This window comes from Schistocerca piceifrons, chromosome 5 (assembly GCF_021461385.2).
Source record: "Schistocerca piceifrons isolate TAMUIC-IGC-003096 chromosome 5, iqSchPice1.1, whole genome shotgun sequence".
Classification (NCBI taxonomy): Eukaryota; Metazoa; Arthropoda; class Insecta; order Orthoptera; family Acrididae; genus Schistocerca; species Schistocerca piceifrons.
In genome coordinates, this window is record NC_060142.1 from 52,143,405 (window position 1) to 52,159,624 (window position 16,220).

Below are 16,220 nucleotides of genomic sequence, written 5' to 3' on the forward strand. Positions count from 1 at the left end.
TCGCTAGCAGCTGGTTGGCAACACGTTGTAAGCGATTTACTGGTAACTCGCTTTGCACTTCTGGCGTCAGCGAAGCCCTGTTCAACTACGTAGGAAGTGATTCGCACATCTACCAGTTACCAACTCGCATCAGCAACGGGTTTGATTTGAGTTGATCCGTAACCGGACGCCCTTAGTTGCCACACAGATGTCGGTCTCTGTCACGGATGTTATCTCCATGAAGGTTTTAATTTTGAAGACAATTTTTAGGATTTTAGTTTTGGAGAGATGTTAATACGGTAAAACTTCAGCAAAAGACGGACAAATAGAAATGGAAGTGGCTAAATGAAGCACGTTATACTCTTAATTTATGGACTCGTGCTCTAGACCGTACGTTGATTTATGAATTTGCGTTGGATGTGCTTTATTCGAAAAAATCGGATATGCAACATTGTTTACTAGTTTCATAAATGTTACGGTGGGAGGAACTCTCAACCATGAACTCCACAGTGGTTTTCAGAGGATGGATGTAGATGTTGAACTGCGACGCTCAACTGAGAGACAAGGGCGGTTTCGCGCATACTAGGAATGTACGTCCCATACTCGCAGTTGAAATTATGTTTGAGCGGTATTAATAACAACATTGTAATTGTGATTCGATCTGAGTGTAAATGTAGTTTAAAGTAACTCGCTTGCCTTCGTATACCTAGCATTCGGCTTTAAACCGGCCCTAAATACAGGTTGAACACCTTAATTTTGCTGCTACGTGATCAATAAAAGTCAGCTGACTTCGAGCCACTTGTGAAATTTTACGCTGGTTGTCAACCTTACTTACGCTACAGTATTAACCACCGTAATAAGCATCTATTGTGAACTAGTGCTGATTCATGCCCAAATTTCTAATGTTTTTCCTTAAGAAATCTCATTCCTTGAAGATTTACGAAAATTGTCTTATAACCATCTCACAGTTATTAAAGTCAAAATGCAGAGGGCCCGATAGTGAGAGAACTTACGTTGTCGGACAATAGGTGCTTGCAACTAGAAAATATTTTTCAATATTTGCTGAAACAACTGACACGTACACATTTAGTTTCTAAAACGAATTTAAAAAGATCTGCACACAAATGGACATTACGTTTTGTACATGTACATTTTTCTTCCAACGCCCAGCTTGGTATAAGTCAACCATAGTAAGTGATGTAAGCATTAATTTATTTTCAGTGTGGAGGAATTTTTTCTTGAGTAACATTGTTGCATTTTTCCTAGAGGTATCTGTACTGGAAGTTTATGTAAAATTTAAAAGAATGAATTGTTGTGCATGCATGGACGTTTAAAACAAACGTCTAAAAATGAAGTAAAAACCTATGGTGATATCTAAGAACCCAACTCAAGGAGACCACGTGACGCTGACCGGCCGCCGTGTCATCCCATATGGCGTCATGCGGAACTGCCTGGAAGGGCATTGGGTCAGCAAACCGCTCTCCCGACGACTGTTGCCGTTACATACCTTGGAGTGGTAGTTCTCATACAGGTAGTTTTTCAGTTGGCATCACGAGATTGAACGTACACCGTTCCAGTCCTCCCAACAACGAAAAATCACGGCAGTTCCGGGAACTGAACTCGGGTCCTCCACATCAGAGGTAGATGTGCTTTCTACTCGGCTTCGGAGGCGGAGCCTGATCTAATCCCGATGGAAAATTTTCACAGCCAATATTTACCCGGAAAAGGGATGAGAGGTTGTGGCACGAACTTACTGATCACCAGTATGTCGACCAGTGTCATGGATTAAGTTACAAACCTCTCCGCAGTGCCTCATGATGCAAGTGCCACTATTGACGGTAATCCGTTCGTCAGAATGGGACGTTGAGGTCGGCGGCCTTCTTGGTGCTTTTCGTAAGGAGTAGGCTAGCTTCTGGCAGTGGGATTCAGCCTCTCCCATTCCTTCATCCACGACAACATAAACCCAACTCTACACCGTGCAAGCACCCAGCACAGTCATCCACACGATTTGGATACATTCTTGAGAAGGCAGCAGGAAGCCACTTCCACTGGGATCTTGCCTGGAACGGCGATGCATGTTTCCTGTATCTGCTCTCCCGCGCTCATTCGTTGATCACTGGATTACTTTGAGTATGATAGCCAAAATATTCGGGTTTATGTGACTTGTAAACGTATCTCTTAAGGTAGCAGAGCTTACAGGTCAACAGACTCCGAGCATTACCTAATCGGCTATAATAAAAGGAAATGAAGCTGCCAATCGACTGACGAAGCAACTGCGTGTGTACACCGCTCATTTAAGGGAGTACCTGGTCAGAGCTTCGCCCCGAAACGTTGCTTTCCTAGGGATCGAAAGAGTCACACTAAAGGATTTTTTATTATGGACACTCGAGTTTCTGCGTTACACACACGCATGCACACACAAACATACACACACACACAGCTGGACAATCCTATTGCACTCTGAAATATATATATATATATATATATATATATATATATATGTATATATATATATATATATATATATATATATATATATATTTCATGCGTGTGTGTAACGCAGAAACTCGAGTGTCCATAATAAAAAATCCTTTAGTGTGACTCTTTCGATCCCTAGGAAAGCAACGTTTCGGGGCGAAGCTCTCACCAGGTACTCCCTTAAATGAGCGGTGTACACACGCAGTTGCTTCGTCAGCCGATTGGCAGCTTCATTTCATTTTATTATAGCCGATTAGGTAATGCTCGGAGTCTGTTGACCTGTAAGCTTAGCTACCTTTAGAGATACGTTTACAAGTCACATAAACCCGAATATTTTGGCTATCGTACTCAAAGTAATCCAGTGATCAACGAATGAGCGCGGGAGAGCAGATACAGGAAACATGCATCGCCGTTCCAGGCAAGATCCCAGTGGAAGTGGCTTCCTGCTGCCTTCTCAAGAATGTATCCAAATCGTGTGGATGACTGTGCTGGGTGCTTGCACGGTGTAGAGTTGGGTTTATGTTGTCGTGGATGAAGGAATGGGAGAGGCTGAATCCCACTGCCAGAAGCTAGCCTACTCCTTACGAAAAGCACCAAGAAGGCCGCCGACCTCAACGTCCCATTCTGACGAACGGATCACCGTCAATAGTGGCACTTGCATCATGAGGCACTGCGGAGAGGTTTGTAACTTAATCCATGACACTGGTCGACATACTGGTGATCAGTAAGTTCGTGCCACAACCTCTCATCCCTTTTCAGGGTAAATATTGGCTGTGAAAATTTTCCATCGGGATTAGATCAGGCTCCGCCTCCGAAGCAATCTAGAACGATATATACAAGGTGGAGAAAATTGTGTCACGAAATTTTAACCCTGGATAGCTGATGCCAGTAGGAACCAAAATAACTAATGTTGTGTATGTCGACAACGCACCGTTTTTAAACTACGCAAACTTGACGCCATGCGCTCCGACTGGCCGCGGGATTGCCCTGTTGCCGGATGCTCTGGAGAACGCATGACTGCCAATGCTTTGCCTGCCGGAGATCGCGATGGATCCAAGGCGGCCCGCACGCTTGGTAGTAGCGCGCCAGCCTTCCACTCTGGGGGACTGGCGCTGAATCCACCAGGGTACCGACACACCCATTGTACACTACTGGCCATTAAAATTGCTACACCACGAAGATGACGTGCTACAGACGGGAAATTTAACCGACAGGAAGAAGATGCTGTGATTTGCAAATGATTAGCTTTTCAGACCATTCACACAAGGTTGGCGCCGGTGGCGACACCTACAACGTGATGACCTGAGAAAAATTTCCAACCGATTTCTCATACACAAACAGCAGTTGACTGGCGTTGCCTGGTGAAACGTTGTTGTGATGCGTCGTGTAAGGAGGAGAAATGCGTACCATCACGATTCCGACTTTGATGAAGGTCGGATTGTAGCATATCGCGATTGCGGTTTCTCGTATTGCGACATTGCTGCTCGTGTTGGTGGAGATCCAATGACTGTTAGCAGAATATGGAATCGGTGGTTTCAGGAGGGTAATACGGAACGCCGTGCTGGATCCCAACGGCCTCGTATCACTAGCAGTCGAGATGACAGGCATCTTATCCGCATGGCTGTAACGGATCGTGCAGCCACGTCTCGATCCCTGAGTCAACACATGGGGACGTTTGCAAGACAACAACCATCTGCACGAACAGTTCGACGACGTTAGCAGCAGCATGGACTATCAGCTCGGAGATCGTGGCTGCGGTTACCCTTGCCGCTGCATCATAGACAGGAGCGCCTGCGATGGTGTACTCAACGACGAACCTGGGTGCACGAATGGCAAAACGTCATTTTTTCGGATGAACCCAGGTTCTGTTTACAGCATCATGATGGTCGCATCCGTGTTTGGCGACATTGCGGTGAACGCACATTGCAAGCGTGTATTCGTCATCGCCATACTGGCGTATCACCCGGCGTGATGGTATGGGGTGCCATTGGTTACACGTGTCGGTCACCTCTTGTTCGCATTGTCGGCATTTTGAACAGTGGACGTTACATTTCAGATGTGTTACGACCCGTGGCTCTACCCTTCATTCGATCCCTGCGAAACCCTACATTTCAGCAGGAAAATGCACGACCGCATGTTGCAGGTCATGTACGGGCCTTTCTGGATACAGAAAATGTTCGACTGCTGCCCTGGCCAACACATTCTCCAGATCTCTCACCAACTAAAAACGTCTTGTCAATGGTGGCCGAGCAACTCGCTCGTCACAATACGCCAGTCACTACTCTTGATGAACTGTGGTATCGTGTTGAAGCTGCATGGGCAGCTGTACCTGTACACGCCATCCAAACTCTGTTTGACTCAATGCTTTGGCGTATCAAGGCCGTTATTATGGCCAGAGGTGGTTGTTCTGGGTACTGATTTCTCAGGATCTATGCACCCAAATTGCGTGAAAATGTAATCACATGTCAGTTCTAGTATAATATATTTGTCCAATGCATACATGTTTATCATCTGCATTTCTTCTTGGTGTAGCAATTTTAATGGCCAGTAGTGTAGTTTCATGATAAGACGTACCGGGAACAAGCCCGTAAACAGCTGTAAGTTCGCATACAGAAAATCCTGAAAAGGGCCTTTTTTGTAGCTGGGACATTGTTTAGTTAAAGCAAGTGTTCGAAGTAGCTACCTTCTGACGCGACACAAGCTTGGTAACGTCGAACGATGTTTTGCCGAACTCTTTCAAAGGTTCCTGGCATTACCCTGATGTGATTTCTGGCATATTGAACGCGATCCATTAATTCCTCGTCGTTTTTAGGTGGTTCGCATCCGGTTGGGTGAACTAGAACCTTGAAGAATCCCCATAGGAAAAAGTCCGGTGGCGTGATGTCTGGTGATCGCGGGCGCCATGTCCTATGAGCACCTCTGCCAATTACCTGGCCGTCGAAGAGTTCATTTAAATACCCGTGCACAGCACAGCTGTTATGTGCGGGCGCCCCATCATGCTGTAACCACATGCGTAGCCGTATGTTCAGGGGAACATCATCCAGCAGGCCGGGTAGAGTTTCTTGCAGAAATTGAAGGTAATTTGCCCCAGTAAGTCGAGAAGGTAGACGGACCGGCCCAATCAGATGGTCACTCACAATGCCTGTCCAGATGTTGAGCGAAAATCGTTCCTGGTGTCCGTGGACGTACGTGACGAAGAGGATTTCCCCTTGCCCAGTAATGAACGTTTGGAGTATTGGAAAGGGCGTCCCAATAGAAGGTGCACTCGTCGGTAAACAACACAAAGGCGGGGAAGTAGGATGTCGTGCAACACGTCGCAGAAACCACCAGCAAAACCCAAGCCTGCGTTCATAGTCCGCCACAGGATTTAGTACTTGGACAGGGTGGAAACTAAATGGATGCTGTCCGTCATCCCTCAAAGCCTCTCAGACTATACGATGAGTGACTCCCAAGTTGTGTACAACAGCTCGAGTGTTTGTCGTAGGTGCTTCCTCTAAGCGCTCGAGAACAGTGTCTTCAAATGCAACATCCCGTCCTCATCGAGGTCTTCCAGCATCACCATGACATCCCGCTAACGAGCCGGCGAATTGCTGTAAACGTTTGCGGGTGTGGGTGGCGTCTTGCTGGGTACCGTTCCTCACGCAGCCGTCAAGCTTCATGCGCTTTACCGTCGGCTAGTCCATAAACAAAAACCATATCTCGTTGTTCAAGCGAATACTGTGCCGCCATGCTTACTGTATGACTAAATCCCAGGTGACATGCGTGTGCTCCAAAGTGAAGCTTACATGTGAATGCCTTTGACGTGAGGAGGAGACAAACAGCAAGACCTATTCGAGAGGTGTGCGGAAAAAAAACTTGAAACGTGTTTGGTCAATGTTAACAGCGCTAATGCCTCGAGTCCCTGGACTGTTGGAAAACGGTTTGCATGTGACTGGCAGCGTAGCACTGTTATTCCCGCAGTCGAGCACACACAGAACAGCCTTGTATATTACTCTTTGTAAAATCGTATCACATTGGTCGGTCACAGTGGTCGTTCCTACAGCGTTGTTGCCGCGAGTCCCAGGAACTGTTGGAAAATGGTCTGTGTGACTGGCAACGTAGCACTGTTATTCCCGCAGTCGAGCACACACAGAACAGCCTTGTATATCACTCTTTATAAAATCGTACCACACAGGTCGGTCACAGTGGTCGCACCTTCTCACAGCCACAAAAGAGTCCTTGAAAACAAACCGACGCATTCCGTTGATGATGAGGTCCCGTACTCCGAGGTGCGTAGGAGACCCGCACCGCCGTACTGGGCAAGGTCTTAGTGGAGGTGGTTTGCCATTGCCTTCCGTAATGGGGATGAATGATGATGATGAAGACGACACAACCCCAGTCATTTCGAGGCAGGGAATATCCCTGGCCCCGCCGGGAATCGAACCAGGACGCTGTGCGTGGAAAGCGAGAACGCTACCACAAGACCACGAGCTGCGTTGATGTTTATAATGGGCTGAGGAAAAGCTACTTTAGAAAAAAATCACTAGCACCTTTTTGAGAGTAATTTAAAAATTCTGTAACTTGAGATTTCCACTACCAGTATGTTTGTACACAACCTATTAAAATTTCATTAACATCCGACAAATATGTTTCAACCTATACAGCTTTGAAGTGAGCAGTTCGTAGCGAAGATGCCGAAAACCGGACGGTCCTTACTACAATCCAAACCAAATTTCTCCATATAGCCTAACGCAGAAAAAAGCATTGGTGTAACTGATTTTGCGATAGGCCTATTGGTTCACTTGAAACTAAAGCTTAAACTGTAGTCTCCCTAATGAACAAGCCTACAGTAGGTGCGCGCGTCTTCATAAATCTCAAACTGAAGCTACCATGTGAGGACTGTGGCAGGGAGGGGAAATGGTCGACTTCGGTGTAGTGGAAAAATTTTAGAAAAAGTGTGGTTCGTCTGTATATTCTTGAATACTACTTGAGTGTTTGAAGTCCGTACCAGGTCGGATTAAAGGAAGACTTGGAAGCAAATAGAGAGGCGTTCTGCTAGATTTGTTACCGGCAGGCTAGAACAAGTTGTAACTTTTAGGGAGATGCTTCGGGAACTCAAAGTGGAATCCCCTGAGGGAAGGCGACGTTCTTTGGAGAACCAGAATTTGAAGTTGTCTGCAGAATGATTCTTCTGCCGCCAACTTACACTGCGCATAGCGACCACGTAGATAAGATACAAGGAATTAGGGCTCATACAGATGCATGCAGGTAGACATTTCTCCCTCGCTCTATTTGCGAGTGATTCAAATGGCCCTGAGCACTACGGGACTTAACATCTGAGGTCTTCAGTCCCCTAGAACTTAGAACTGATTAAACCTAACTAACCTAAGGACATCACACACATCCATGCCCGAGGCAGGATTCGAACCTGAGACCGTAGCGGTCGCGCTGTTCCAGACTGAAGCACCTAGAACCACTCGGCCACACCGGCCGGCTTTTGCGAGTGGAATAGGAAAGGAAGGGACTAGTGGTGGTAGAGGGTACCTCCCCACCACACGCCCGACAGTGGTTTGAGGAGTATCTATGAACATGTAGATGTAGATAGTTTGTGTGACACAGGCCTAACAGTTGCACGACGAAACACGCTCCACAAAAGCTTACTCCTTCAAAATTCAAATAACGGCTAACAGCAGTCAGGTACTTATTTAAAGTAGCATAGTACGGTATATTTCTTTTAATTTGCTGAAGGGATGCTCACTGGCGCTATGTGACCGCTTGTGCTCTTCTCGGTAAATGTAGGAAGTAGGAAGTCGTCGGCATTGCAACTTTTGCCAAAGCATGCGATATAACTGTGGGTGGCAACCGGTGTACTGCAGCCTTCATTATATCTATTTCATAATCACTTCCACAAAATGAGCACCACATTTGAACATGAACGTCTCTATAATTCGCTGTTAGGAAACCCTTGAAAATCGGTGCGGCGAGATTGCGTTATCGACAGTAAATGTAGTTCTCTCTCAATTTCTCCACAGTCAACAATAAGTTGTAAGAGAGCAGTGATACATAAATGTGGTTTACTTAAAACTTTGTGCACTGTGAGGTGCAAAATAATAATGAATAGAGCGAAAAAATTACCGATATTCACAAATTATGTGTACGGTACCTCACACACGAATGAAAACCTATAGTAAGTGAATCGAAGAATATAAAATATAGTACCTACTATAAAATATCACAAGAATAGGGTGACACAAACTCAAATATCTCTGTATTATAATATCCAGTAATTATCCTGACATTTTATATGTATAGTGTTAACTCGTTACAGAGTAAGAGTTCTGTCGAATGTGGCGCACAGCAAGCATATCCAAAAGTGTGTGTATTGTCACTTGCAATGCAGATGCAAACAACATAGAATTTCTTGTATGCTAATAGTTTTTGAGTGTTCATGTTCTACAAACGATTTTTCGAAAACAATTTTATAGCAAACAATTACTTTATAACTTCACTTTAAAGATCGTGAACACTATTGACTTTATATAAAAATGATTACTTCATAAGAGAATTCTAACAGGATGATTGTTCAAAAAATTTACTTCCTGCAAAAGATTAACCTACCTAAAATGACCTCTGTTCTTTCAGAAAATGTATATGCGGTGGAGGAGAACTTACTTCCTTAGATGTGAGAAATCCATGAGATGTTTCTACTAAATTTCGGTACGACAATTAATTTCACAACATAGTGCTAACGACGCGAAAAAGAGCAAACACCAAGTCAAATGCTGTTTTTGTTTTTGATTATTTACTGCAGATGACGAAACATTGCGGGAACATTATGAAAGTGCCCCTAAAAATGCCAGTTCCATACAGTGTGCTTGAAAAATAACTCCCTAGTTTTAATGTGTTCTGCAATCTGTACAAAGTGACATACACTACTCTAGTTTGTGGTGTTTGATTCATCAACTCTCCAAGTTTGGCTCCCCTGCAGTAAACCTACTAAGAAAATCGAAAATTAAAAGTTTGTAAAAGTTTGCTGTTCACTTTCCACACAGAATTGATGACGCCAATTTTTTAAAAGAAAGATTCTCTTTCCTTATGACGCTACATTTCATGTCAGTGGAATAGTTAATCTTCAGAACTGCAGAATTTGGAGGGGAGGGGGGCAGAGCATCCACATGAAGTTATTCAGCATCCAGGTGACTCTCCCGAAGTTAATGTCTGGTGTGGTTTGATCGAAGATCGTGTGATTGGTCCCTTCATTTTTGTAGAAAAAAAAAACAATAAACGGGGACGTTTAATGTGACATGTTGACAGAGTACGTCTTTCCCCAAATGGACGATATTGAGGCAGAAAAGGGGCTTTTGTTTTTCCAACAAGATGCTACCACACATCATTACAGTAACCATGTGCGTGCGGCTCTTGACACTCGCTTTCCAGGAAGGGACTTTTTCTTTTGGGGCCACATAAAAAATGTTGTATACAGTGAAAAGATAAGAGACGTCAGTCATCTACAGGAAAGAATCGTTGGGGCGATGGGACAGTTACACCTGAAATGTTGGTGAATACATGGCGAGAAGTGGAATACGTGTCGTTTCCACGTGTGCAGGACAACAAATGGATCCCACGTTGAAGTCTAATAACATTAAACAAAACTTGAAGGAATTCTCTTTCATGATATGTACTCATTGATGAATTTTTTCACTAATTTTCCCATTAAATTTATGCTTAAAATAGGAAATTTGAAAATTTGTCATAAGGAATATGGGACCAAACTGCTGCAGTCATCGGTCCCTAGGCTTACGCACTACTTAATCTGACTCAAACTAACTTAAGCTAAGGACAACACACACACCCATGCCTGAGGGAGGACTGGAACCTCTGACGGGGGAGGGAGCCGCGCGAACCGCGCAAGACGCCTTAGACCGCACGGCTACCCCGCGCGGTCTTGAAACTAGGTAGTTCTTTTTCAAACACCCTGTATTTCTCATAGATTCCAAAATGTTTTAGATTCTGAAACAAACTGTACATTTTTATGTTGTACATTATCCTACAAGCTATGTGTGAGCAGGAACGCGATGTAGCTTCCACATAAATCGACTTGAAAATCCAATTTGAAGCACATGGTATTGGGTCAAATGCGTAAAGAGTGGGAAATGTAAAAAAAAAAAAATTATAGCAGGAAAACAATGAATAGAGGGAACAGGGCTTACGGCGGTACCAACAGAAAGTAGATTAGCAACAGGGTGGTGCGCCAGCTGTTACGTAAATGTGGCGTACCGCCGTTTCAACAGACCTCAGACTGGGGGAGACAGAAGAGCAACAGCGATGTGCGACATTACAGGGCACGGTGAGATAATTCTGTGACTTCACCAACTGAGCGCTGAAGAACCAAGCTCTGCAACCCTGAATCATTATCGAAATTACCTCAATGAGGAAACGAGCGTTGACGGGTCCTATAAATGGGGACAAGTGCACTCATACCACCAGCGCCATTGCAACATAGACTCTGGCTTAACCCACTAAATAGACAGGCTTTTGGAGCTCAAGAACACATTCTGTCGTGCTGGCGTTCTGTCCATGTCATTAGAACAAGACAGAACGACAGTCTATTTTTAGAGAAATCATGACATGCTGATGACTGATGAGCAGGCTGCTACTTGAGGGCTGACTTTGGAAGGCAGCCAACCTGATGTATATCACAGCCGTGGTATGCCACCGCTGCCTGCTGGATCATCTCGGATGAGAAGACTGGCGAGCAGCCAGCCCTCCTCCACTACAGGCCTATCGCAGATGATCTGCAAGCTGCCATCTTCTCCAAGAGCATGTGAGGTACGTCTGCAACACCCGCTGGCCGACTGGTGAACATCCACTGCAGTCTTGGCCAATACGTGGTGGATGTCCGGCACTCAGTCTCCACGGCAACCAGCATCTTGGATCACAGTCGGCAGTCTCCACATGAGTGCTCAACCGGCTGTCCTCGAGAGCTCTCAGATTGTAGCCACTCTGTGTCATCGCAGTAAGTCTTGGCGGCCAGTGCCTCCCTCGCCCAGCTACTGATGTCAGTACAGCATGCAGCCGTGGCACTAATCTGGGGCGGCGATATCACGACTCGCTGAGGGGCGTCAGCATTTCTTCACGGCACTGCCTGCAGTTCTGAATACAGTTATGTATTTGGAAACTCTGCACAACCAGTAATTATTGGGATCACTGATGCCTCCAGTCATGCACTGGACCACTCATCCTCTATGCTCGACTTCATGATCACAAAGTGGCCCCAGCCTTAGGAAGCTACAGTACGTTCAGTGAAATATGTGTACGTTGTCTGTGAAATTTGTTATGAAAAGAGTTGGTAGTAAAAAAAGTAATAAATTAAAACGTTATGCATGATGCGGCAATTTTTCACGCATCTAGGTGTGTATGAAGTCATATTTCCTTAACATTGTGTCATACAACGGTTTAATGTTCAAGATGGGTCACGAATACAATCAGTAGTAAGGTAGCAACAAATTAAAATGTCATTCCTGATTTGGCAACTTTCTGCACGAAAAGTGAAAACGAAGCAAACAATAAACATTTTTCGTTTCGTCATTTTGTGGGGTCTGTCAGCGACAAAAGATGTTTCAAGTCACTAGGTGCTTTCACTCTTAAAGACTGGACGAATAAAGTCCGATTATTAGCACATCGTCAGCTACACTCCTTTTGCACTCTCTTCCTCACATCATTGATAGATGGGTGATCCTTACCCCAGCAACCAATCTTTCCAGACAGTAAGTGATAAACAGGGTGTTACAAAAAGGTACGGCCAAACTTTCAACAAACATTCCTCACACACAAAGAAAGAAAATATGTTATGTGGACATGTGTCCGAAAACGCTTACTTTCCATGTTAGAGTTCATTTTATTACTTCTCTTCAAATCACATTAATCATGGAATGGAGACACACAGCAACAGACCGTACCAAACACTTTGTTACAGGAAATGTTCAAAATGTCCTCCGTTAGCGAGGATACATGCATCCACCCTCCGTCGCGTGGAATCCCTGATGCGCTGATGCAGCCCTGGAGAATGGCGTATTGTATCACAGCCGTCCACAATATGAGCACGAAGAGTCTCTACATTTGGCACCGGGGTCGCGTAGACAAGAGCTTTCAAATGCCCTCATAAATGAAAGTCAAGAGGGTTGAGGTCAGGAGAGCGTGGAGGCCATGGAATTGGTCCGCCTCTACCAATCCATCGGTCACCGAATCTGTTGTTGAGAAGCGTACGAACACTTCGACTGAAATGTGCAGGAGCTCCATCATGCATGAACCACATGTTGTGTCGTACTTGTAAAGGCACATGTTCTAGCAGCACAGGTAGAGTATCCCGTATTAAATCATGATAACGTGCTCCATTGAGCGTAGGTGGAAGAAACTAAAATGAGCTTTAACATGGAAATTAAGCGTTTCCGGACACATGTCCACATAACATCTTTTCTTTATTTCTGTGTGAGGAATGTTTCCTGAAAGTTTGGCCGTACATTTTTGTAACACCCTGTATATACCATGTTTGGTTGAAATAGCTCCAGTGGTTTAGGAGGAGGTGTGGAACATATACACATACATTTCTATAATACACAAGCTGAGTACGGTCCTTTGACTGGGTTTGTATTTATTCCGGTCTTTTATTAGCACATACCCTCCTCCCACCTCTCAGGCCATCACCCCTCTCTCTGTCCACTCCTCCTCCCTCTCTCTCTATCCATCTCCCTCTCCCTCTCTCCCTGCTGTTTTCCTCCTCTTTCCTTTCTGTGTCCATCTCGTTCTGTCCCCTCTCTCCGAACATCTCCTTCTCTTCCTATCTTGTCCATTTCCTCTTCCTCCTCCTCTGTCTGTTCATTTCTTCCTCTCCTATCTTGTTGCCTGTCCCTTCCTCCCGCTGTCTCTGTCCATCTCCTCCTCTTTCCTTTTTTTGTTCATCTCCTCCTCTCCCTTCTTTCTGTCCATTTCCTCTTCCCCTCTCTGTCCATCTCCTCCTTCTCCTCCCTCTATCTGTGCCAACTCATCCTTCCCCTTCGCTGTCTGTCCACCCCCTCTTTCTCCCTTCTCACTCCACGTTATCACGCTCTCCCCAGTGGGAGGCTGGTGATTCCTACCCCTACAGTACTTCATTCCAGATTTTGACTACTGTGTGTACCAAAGTCTATGGAAATCCATCCAGGGGCTTAGGATAAGCTTTTTACCAGTGGCTTTGCTCTCAATTGTACATCTCAAAAATATTTCATACATGTCTAACACATTTACGCGTATTTGTACACATATTTCAGCTGTATGTCTAACGAATTTTGCCCTGCAGTTTCATTTTCATACAACTCAATATTCATGATGATGTACCTCCTGAACTCAATGCTGGGCAATTATATAACGTTGTTGTTCTTGTGCTCTTCAGTCCAAAGACTGGTTTGGTGCAACTCTACGTCTGCATACACATGCATACTCGGCAAAGCACATCTAAGTGACTGGCATAGGGTCATCGTATCACCTTCACAATAATTCTCTATTATTCCAGTCTCGTATACCGCTCGGAAAAAACGAACACCTATATCTTTCGGTGCGAGCTCGGATTTCCCTCGTTTTATCATGGTGATCGTTTCTCCCTAAGTAGACTGGCGTCAACAAAATACTTCCGCGTTCGGAGGACAAAGTTGTTGATTAAAATTTCGTGTGAAGATTCCGCCGCAACGAAAATTGCGTTTGTGTTAATTATGTACACCCCAAATATCGTATCATTTCAGTGACACTCTCTCGCTTACTTCGCGATAATACAAGATTTGCTGCCCATCGTTGAACTTTCTCGATGTACTCCGTCAAACCTTTCTGCTAAAGATCCCACACCGTGCAGCAGTACTCTAAAAGAGTGCGAATTAGTGTATTGTTGGCGGTCTCTTAAGCAGATCTGTTATGTTTTCTAAGTGTCCTGTCAATAAAACGCAGTCTCTGGTTAGCCTTCCCCACAACATTTCCTATGTGTTCCTTTCAATTTAAGTTGTTCGTAATTGTAATTCCTAGGTATTTAGTTGAATTTACGGCCCTTACATTTGACTGATTTATCGTGTAACCGAAGTTTAATGCATTTCTTTTAGTACTCATGTGGATAACCAGACACCTTTCGTTATTCATGGTCAATGGTCAATTTTCGTACCATGCAGATATCTTCTTCAAATTGTTTTGCAATTTGTTTTGTTCTTCTAATGACTTTACTAGACGATAAACGATAGCGTCATCTGCAAACAACCTAAGACGGCAGCTCAGATTGTCTCCAAAATCATTTATATAGACGAGGAACAACAAAAGGCCTATAACACTACCTTGGGGAACGCCAGAAATCAGTTCTGTTTTACTCGATGACTTTCCGTCAATTACTACTGTGACCTCTCTGACAGGAATTCACGAATCCAGTCTCATAACTTGGACAATATTTCATAAGCACACGATTTCACTACAAGCTGCGTCTGTGGTACAGTGTCAAAAGCCTTCTGGGAATCTAGAAATACGGTATCAGTTTGAAATCCCTCGTCAATAGCACTCAGCACTTCATGTGAGCACAGAACTACTTGTTTTTCACAAGAACGATGTTTTCTAAATCCGTGTTGACTGTGTGTCAATAGACCGTTTTCTTCGAGGTAATTCAAAATGTTCGAACACAATATATGTTCCAAAATCCTGCTGCCTATCGACGTTAATGATATGGGCCTGTAATTTATTGGATTACTCCTACTACCTTTCTTAAATATTGGTGTGACCTGTGCAACTTTTCAGTTCTTGGGTACGGATATTTCGTCGAGCGAACGGCTGTATACGATTGTAAAGTATGGAGCTATTGTATCAGCAAAATCTGAAAGGAATCTATCTGGTATACAGTCTGGACCGGACGACTTGCTTTTGTTCAGTGACTCAAGTTGCTTCACTAGTCCGAGAATATCTACTTCTACGTTACTCATGTTGGCAACTGTTCTTGTTTCGAATTCTGGAATATTTACTTCGTCTTCTTTGGTGAACGAATTTTGGAAGGCTGTGTTTAGTAACACTGCTTATGCAGGACTGTCGTCGATAGTATTCCCATTGCTATCGCGCAGAGAATGCGTTGCTTGCGTCTAGCTGCTGGCATGCTTTACATACGACCAGAATCTCTTTGGATTGTCTTCCAGATTTCGAGACAAAGTTTCGTTGAGGAAACAGCTGTAAGCAACTCCCACTGAAGTCCGCGCTAAATTTCGAGGTTCTGTAAAAGATCGCAGTCTTGGAGATTTTGCGTCAGTTTAAATTCAGCGTGTATTTTTCGTTGTTTCTGCAACAGTGTTCTGACCCGATTTGTGTACCAGGAGGATCAGTTCCGTCGTTTGTTAATGTATTTGGTATAAATCTCTCAATTGCTTCAGATACTATTTCTTTGAATTCACGCCACATCTAGTCTACATTTATATTGGTTAATTTTTATCTGCTTTTTTGAATAGATACATTTTTCGTTTATTTTTGGAGGATTTGGGGATTACAATAATAAATCTCGCTACGACAACCCTGTGTTCACTAATCCCAGTAACCCTTTTGATGCTCGTTATTAGCTCAGAATTATTTGTTGCTAAAGAAGTCAAGTGTGTTTGCCCAACCGTATTCTATACGCGTGGGCTCGTGAACTAACTGCTCGAAATAATTTTCTGAGAATGGTTCTAGCACAATTTCGTATGATGTTTTATGCGTATCTCCGTAATTAAGCACGTATTTTCGTCAACATATCGAGAGTAAAT